The sequence below is a fragment of the Arachis duranensis genome, chromosome 10 (genome assembly GCF_000817695.3).
Source record: "Arachis duranensis cultivar V14167 chromosome 10, aradu.V14167.gnm2.J7QH, whole genome shotgun sequence".
NCBI lineage: Eukaryota > Viridiplantae > Streptophyta > Magnoliopsida > Fabales > Fabaceae > Arachis > Arachis duranensis.
Window position 1 is genome coordinate 18,754,111 of NC_029781.3, and position 8,700 is coordinate 18,762,810.

Below are 8,700 nucleotides of genomic sequence, written 5' to 3' on the forward strand. Positions count from 1 at the left end.
TTTATGTATTTTCAACGGTGGAGTTTCTACACACCATAGATTAAGGTGTGGAGCTCTGCTGTACCTCGAGTATTAATGCAATTACTATTGTTCTTCTATTCAATTCAGCTTATTCTTGTTCTAAGATATTCATTTGCACTCAAGAACTTGATGAATGTGATGATTATGTGACGCTCATAATCATTCTCACTTATGAACGCGTGCCTGACAACCACTTCTATTCTACATGCAAACAAGTCTTGAGTGGACATCTCTTGGATTCCTTAATCAGAATCTTCGTGGTATAAGCTAGAATCCATTAGCGGCCATTCTTGAGAATCCAGAAGGTCTAAACCTTGTCTGTGGTATTCTGAGTAGGATTCAGGGATTGAATGACTGTGACGAGCTTCAAACTCGCGATTGTGGGGCGTTAGTGACAGACGCAAAAGAATCACTGGATTCTATTCCAACATGATCGAGAACCGATAAATGAATAGCCGTGCTGTGATAGAGCGCGTTGAACATTTTCACTGAGAGGACGAGACTGTAGCCATTGACAACGGTGATGCCCAACATACAGCTTGCCATGGAAAGGAGTAAGAAGGATTGGATGAAGACAGTAGGAAAGTAGAGAGACAGAAGGGACAAAGCATCTCCATACGCTTATCTGAAATTCTCACCAATGAATTACATAAGTATCTCTATCTTTATTTTATGTTTTATTTATCTTTTAATTATCAATCCTCCATAACCATTTGAATCCGCCTGACTGAGATTTACAAGATGACCATAGCTTGCTTCATACCAACAATCTCCGTGGGATCGACCCTTACTCGCGTAAGGTTTATTACTTGGACGACCCAGTGCACTTGCTGGTTAGTTGTGCAAAGTTGTGATAAAGAGTTGAGATTGCAATTGAGCATACCATGTTGATGGCGCCATTGATGATCACAATTTTGTGCACCACCACCCTGTAACTGTTCTTGTAGAAACCAGTTCATTCTTTTCATTATGAACCACGGTCATGCCTCCCTTTTTGGGGACAACTTGGATAGGGCATACCCAAGGGCTATCAGAAATAGGATAAATAATCCCAGCCTCTAGTAACTTAGTGACCTCTTTCTGTACCACCTCCTTCATGGCTGGATTCAGCCGCCTTTGTGGTTGAACCACTGGCTTAGCATCATCCTCCAATAAGATCTTGTGCATGTATCTGGCTGGGCTAATGCCCTTAAGATCACTTATAGACCACCCAAGAGTTGTCTTGTGCATCCTTAACACTTGAATTAGTGCTTTCTCTTCCTGTGGCTCTAAAGCAGAGCTTATGATTACCGAAAAAGTGTCATCTTCTCCCAGAAATACATATTTCAGGGATGGTGGTAGTGGTTTGAGCTCGGGTTTAGGAGGCTTCTCCTCTTCCTGAGGAGTTTTTAGAGATTCTTCTATTTTCTATGGTTCCTCTAAATCAGGCTGAACATCTTTAAACATGTCCTCTAGCTCTGATTCGAGACTCTCAGTCATATTGACTTCTTCCACCAGGGAGTCAATAATATCAACGCTCATGCAGTCTTTAGATGTGTTTGGATGCTGCATAGCTTTGACAGCATTCAACTTAAACTCATCCTCATTGACTCTCAGGGTCACCTCCCCTTTTTGGACGTCAATGAGAGTTTGTCCAGTTGCTAGGAAAGGTCTTTCTAGAATGAGAGTGGCACTCTTGTGCTCCTCCATTTCCAGCACTACAAAGTCAGTAGGAAAGGCGAATGGCCCAATCTTGACAATCATGTCCTCAATTACGCCTGATAGAAATTTAATGCATCCATCAGCAAGTTGGAGACATATTCGGGTTAGTTTGACTTCTTCAATCAAACCAAGCTTTCTGATAGTGGATGCAGGTATCAGGTTGATACGTGCCCCAAGATCACATAAAGCTGTCTTGGTACAAGCATCCTCTAATGTGCATGGTATCATAAAACTTTTGGGATCTTTAAACTTCTCTGGTAAGCTCTTTAATATGACTGCACTACATTCTTCAATGAGAAAAACGTTTTCAGTCTCCCTCCAATCCTTTTTATGACTTAAGATCTCCTTCATGAACTTAGCATAAAAGGATATTTGCTCAAGTGCCTCCACAAACAGAATCTTTATTTCAAGAGTCCTGAGATAGTCTATAAAGTGGGAAATTATTTATCCTGCTCTACTTGACATAGTTTCTGAGGATAAGACATCTTGGCTTTATATTCTTCAACCTTAGTTGCTGCAGGTTTATTTCCTACAGAAGTGATTGGAGAAACCTGCTTAAAGGGGTTGTTATCAGCACTTACAAGTGTCTGATCCCTCATTGACGTTTGAATGCCAGAATTGGGTGCTGTATGGGCGTTTAATGCCAGGTTGCCACCCTTTTCTGGCGTTTGAACGCCAGAATTGACTGCAGTATGGGCGTTTAACACCGACTTCTGACCCTTTTCTAGCGTTTGAAAGTTAGAATCATTCCTCTCTGAGCTCTTACTGTCCTTAGAGGAATTTTGGACAGTGAATTGGTCATCCTCTTTCAGTTGTTCCTTTCTTGGCTTTCTGCTGCTTTGAGTTGAGACATTTAATGTCTTCCCACTCCTTAAATGAACAGCTTGGCATTCTTCTGTTATCTGTTTAGATAACTGTTGTCTTGTCTGGTCCAATTGTGCTTCCATATTCTTGTTAGCATTTTTGGTATCTTGTAGCATCTCCTTAAATTCCGCTAACTGTTTTGTTAGAAAAAGCAATTGCTGATTGAGTTCAACAACTTGTTCTAGAGGACTAGGTTCAGTGGATACTGCTTTAGCCTTTTCTTTCATGGAGGACTCACTACTTAAGTACAGATGTTGATTTCTAGCAACTGTATCAATGAGCTCTTGAGCCTCTTCAATTGTTTTTCTCATGTGTATAGATCCACCAGCTGAGTGGTCTAGAGATATCTGGGCCTTTTCTGTAAGCCCGTAGTAGAAGATGTCTAACTGCACCCATTCTAAAAATATTTCAGAGGTTCATTTTCTTAGCATCTATTTGTACCTCTCTCAGGCATTATAAAGAGATTTATTATCCTCTTGTTTAAAGTCTTGGATGTCCAGCTTTAGCTGTGTTTTGGAGGGAAATATTGATTCAGGAATTTGTCTGACAACTATTTCCATGTTCTTATGCTGGCTTTGGGTTGGTTGTTTAACCACCTCTTAGCTTGATCTTTTACAGCAAATAGAAACAGCAATAATCTGTAGACATCCTGATCTACTTCCTTATCACACACTGTATCAGCAATTTGTAAGAACTGTGCCAAAAACTCAGTAGGTTCTTCCTGTGGAAGACCGGAATATTGGCAATTTTGCTGCACCATGTTAATGAGCTGAGGGTTTAGCTCAAAATTGTTGGCTCTGATGGGATGTATACAGATACTACTCCCATATGAAGCATCAGTGGGGTTAGCATATGACCCCAGAGTCCTTCTGGACTGTTCATTTCCACTTAGGTCCATGATGGAGAAAGGGAGATGATGTGGATTGTAAATAAAAATATTTATTTATTTATTTATTTTGAAATTAAAAAATTAAAATAAAGTAAATAAAAAAATTGATGCAAGTTTCAAAAATTAAGAAAAGAAAAAGAAATAAAAGAAATTAGAAAACTAAATTAATTAATTAATTAAAAAGATTTGAAAATTTTTGGTGTGGATTTTCAAAAAAATGAAGAGAGAGAAAGTGGTTAGGAAGTTTTGAAAAAGATAACTTGTAAGAAAATAAATAAAAGAAAGGATTTGAAAAAGATATGATTTTAAAAATTTAAAGATTGAAACTTTCTTAACAAGAAAATACCAAACTTAAATTTTTTCAATCAAAATAATAAAATAGGACAAGTAATTCGAAAAAAAAAAGAAAAATATTTTGAAAAATTTTATAAAAGATTTTCAAAAAATATGAAAAGTAAATTGAAAAAGGATTTGTTTTGAAAAAGATTTAGAAAGATAAATTTTTAAAATTAAAATTTTGACTTGACTAACAAGAAACTACCAAATTTTAAAAATTTTGACTAAGTCAACCTAAGGAATTCGAAAATGATGAGTAAATAAAGGAGAAGATATTTTTTTGAATTTAATGAGGAAAGAGAAAAATACTAAAATGACACCAAACTTAAAATTTTTAGATCAAAACAAAGAAAACAAACAAAAAAATATTGAATGTCAAGATGAACACCAAGAACTAATTTTTGGAAATCTTTAAGAAAATAAAAACACAAAGGACACCAAACTTAAAAATTTTTATACATTGGACACTAATAATTTGAAAATGCACAAGAAAAATAAGGAAAGACGCAAAATAAGAAAAACTAAAGATCAAACAAGGAAAATAAACAAGAACAACTTGAAGATCAAGAAACAACAAGGAACATAAAATTCGAAAATATGAAGAATAAAAATAGCCTACAATTCGAAAAGTTGAAGGAAAATAAAAACATGCAATTGACACCAAACCTAAAACATGAAATTAAACTCAAACAGAAGACTCAATTATTGGTTTATTGATTTTTATCTATTTATTAAGAATTTTCGAAAAAAATCTAGAAAAAGAAAACAAGGATTTTGAAATTTTAACAAAAACAATAATAAAAAACTCAAAGAAAAATTAAAGATTAATAAAGAAAAATAAGATTTTTTTGAGATATTTTTGAAAAGAAAATAAAAGACTCAAATTTAGTGACTTTAAACCAAAAGGATAAATTTTTTCCTAATCTAAGTAACAAGATGAACCGTTAGTTGTTCAAACTTGAAGCTAGAGTATCGGGGCCGAAGGTGGATAATATTACCAACAACATGTGTTAGGTGTGGAACGCGAAGATCGTAGAGTATCGGGGGAAGCCAATCTTAACAATGTGTGAAGGCTTAAGATGCTATTTAATGAGAAAAATAGCAACACACAAGAAGAAGCTAGAGAATCACAGCGGTCACTTGGCACCAGTACAACAGAAGAAACTGGACAAGTTTGTGAAGCCTAAAGCTAATAAGTGGAGAGCCAGGCTGGAGACAATGATAGAGTGTTGTTTGACGTTCATAGAGGAACTAGCAAGGTTGGAGTTAACCTTTAACAAAGGACCTGCAGTTGTAATGTTTGGCAACTTACTGGTAAAGTTGATTATTAATCCATCATTATTTGAGTTACTGTAACTTATGTTTTACATTATACTTTGATTTATTGTCTTGTTGTGATATTCATTTATAAATTATTCATATAACCTTGTGGATTGCATGCTAGATTGTGTTTGTTGTTAGGAATGCCTTGCTGTCATGCTGTTGCAGCAATGTACAAAATTGGTCTTAAGCCAGAGGAGTATGTGCATCAATGGCTCACCATGCAATCAATCAAAGAAACATATATGCATTGCATCAAACCAGTTAATTCAGAGGAGTACTGGACCCCTTGTGATGCTCTAAGGACGGAACTACCCAACATTAAGGGACCAGCTCATCGCCCCAAGATGAAGAGGAAGGTGGATCTTGTAGAAACTGGGATGCACGCTACTAAAGCCAAGAAAACCTTCGAAGTGACGTGCAGTAAGTGTGGACAGCTTGGACATTACTACAAGACTTGTAAGAATGACCCAAAAGATCCAAACTGGCAACCATTGACAAAGAAGGAGAGAAGAGTTGCTAAGGGGAAGGGGTTGCAGATTGTACAATTTGACCCAAACCAGAATAGAGGCCAGGTAATTGGGGTTCGATCTGGAACACCATATAAATTGTGGAGGTTTAATGTGTCTCATTTTAAAATTGAGAACGGTTTATGTGTCTCATTATTCCTTGTTTATATGATTAGGATCGAGGTCCTAGTATTAATCTGAGCAACGATATTGTACCACCTGCCCCACCTATGGATCCACTAGTAATATCTTTTATCCTGCTTCTTATCCATATTGTTGTTTAAGTTACAGATTAGAGTCTCCATACACTAACATGTTTATATTACTACGATAGACAAAAGCAAAGTAGAACAAGAAGAAAATTCCAAAGACATTACCTAGGAAGGGTAATTCTGACCAATAAGAACAGGGAGAAGAGATTCCTGTTTCACAAAATGCACCTCAAACAGAAGGGGTATGGTGATTGGGAACTGTTGTCTTAACCTGTTGTAACGTTTGACTCATTAAATTTTTGTTACAAGTTGTAATTGAAGCTATGAACCTGAATCAGTCACCCCCAATCTTTGCCATGCCCAGAGAAGAAAGCACCCTATTGTTAGGCCCTCGACTGCTTCTATCTCAGTTTTACCTTCATTTGGACTATATACTCCACCACCTATTCAAGTAGCATCAGGTCTTAGACCATGTGTTCCAACCGGTCAGACTGTGCACTCAAGGACAACAACTGCTAATGTCCCCCTTCAACAAAGTGCTATTTCTGCTGAGACCATGGCTGCAGTAAGTTCCGGGACTACAGCAAGACTTTTTAAGTTCATTCCTATCCCTGGGTTTATACCTTCGAGGAAGACTTGATTTTTGATATGTTGCTGTTGACCTACATGATAAAAATGACTCCTTTTATTATTACTTTGCCTTATTTAAGTGTATGTATGCATGTTTAACTTAGTTTGAAATTTTACTAGACTGAATTGGAAGATGTTTAAGTCAGTTTGAAACTCTACAAATTTAGGAAATACTTTGGTTCAAGACTACATGTTGGCCTTCTTTTTGTTGTTTAAAGGGAGATGTTGTCCCTTTCTCATGCTGAACAAGGACATGATTAGTCTTTTTTTGTACATGTTTTATATAAGACATCTTTTGGTCTTGTTTATCCAACATTTTCCATTGAGAAATTTGTATAACTACATGCTACCAGAATCCATCAAAGTAGTTACAGACCAATTTCCTTGGATGAAATCATTATCTCATCTGAAACAACATACATATTTCTCAAGTAATACAACTTACAAGATAAACAAAGCTCACTTTTTAAAAACAAGATACACTTTGAACCTAGTATCACAGAAGGTTCCTGCTAGCCAAGTGCTTTAAAAAAAATTTGGAAATCACAATTCTAAATACAAAAGCAATAACCATAGCTTTAACACTAAGGCCGATAGTGCCACTATTGACATTACAATTTTTAGCTTCCAATTCTAACCCACTAACTCTACCCTCTAGTTCCCTGAGTTTTCCAGCATCAACACCAACAGCATCAAGTATCTGACTTTGGTCTAGTGTCCAACCCTCCATACTAGGAGAATTTTTGGAAAACTCTTCAAAAGATGCAACATAATCATCCAACCACGCAAAAATTTGCAATGCGGTGTTAAATTCTGTAGAGTATACCCACAACTCAGAAGATGTCACAGGGAGTTAACAACTAGAAAACTTAAATTTAATTTTGGATTACCTTGAGATGTGGACATCCATAAAACAACCTGTTAAGGTTTAGTTCTATTAAGGAGAGAAACAGTATAACATGCACCCGACACTGATGAGCGGATAATTTGTACGCTTTTTGGCATTGTTTTTAGTATATTTTTAGTATGATCTAGTTAGTTTCTAGTATATTTTTATTAGTTTTTAGTTAAAATTCACTTTTCTGGACTTTACTATGAGTTTGTGTGTTTTTCTGTGATTTCAGGTATTTTCTGACTGAAATTGAGGGACCTGAGCAAAAATCTGATTACTTGCTTCATACCAACAATCTCTGTGGGATCGACCCTTACTCGCGTAAGGTTTATTACTTGGACGACCCAGTACACTTGCTGGTTAGTTGTGCGAAGTTGTGTTTATGCCATGGTATTGAACACCAAGTTTTTGGTTTCATCACCGGGGATTATTTGAGTTGTAAAAAGTATTGATCACAATTTCGTGCACCAAGTTTTTGGCGCCGTTGCCGAGGATTGTTCGAGTTTTCGGCAAGCTTTTGGTCCAGTAACATCAGTGCCAAATTTCTTATCCGGCAACAGCACCAAGTTTTTGGCGCCGTTGCCGGGGATTGTTCGAGTATGGACAACTGACGGTTCATCTTGTTGCTTAGATTAGGTATATTTTTTTTTCAGAATTCTTGAAGATGAATTCTAGTGTTTCATGATGATCTGTTGAAGTCTGGCTGGCTGTGAAGCCATGTCTAATTTCATTGGACTGAGGTTTCAACTTATATTCACAAAAGCTTGTTGATTTTTATCAATCTTGCTTTTGGAGCAGTGATCTGCTAAGGCTTGGTTGGCCATTGGCCATGTCTAGTATTTTGGACCGAAGCTTTCCTTGAAAGCTTGGCTGGCTGTGAAGCCATGTCTAATTCCTGGACCGGAGTCTTAGACTAAACATTGCATGATTCCTGGAATTCTCATTAAGAATTTTGATACCTTTATCTTCTTTTTCCACTTAATTTTCGAAAAATCCAAAAAAAAATTACAAAACTTGAGTGTTTATGTGTCTCATGTGCATTCTCATTAGTGTCAGTAGTATACAAACTGCTAAGTTTGGTGTCTTGCATGCATTGTTCTTTTGATTTTAGTTACATTTTGATTATTCCTTATTATTAAAAATCCAAAAATATTTTTAATTTGTGTCCTTTCAAGTCAATAATACAGAGAATTGAAGATTCAGAACATACTGCAGAGGAATTACACAGAAAAACCTGAGCGTTCAAAAACGCCCAGTAAGGAAGACAGACTGGCGTTTAAACGCCAGCCAGGGTACCTGGCTGGGCGTTTAACGCCCAAAAGGGTA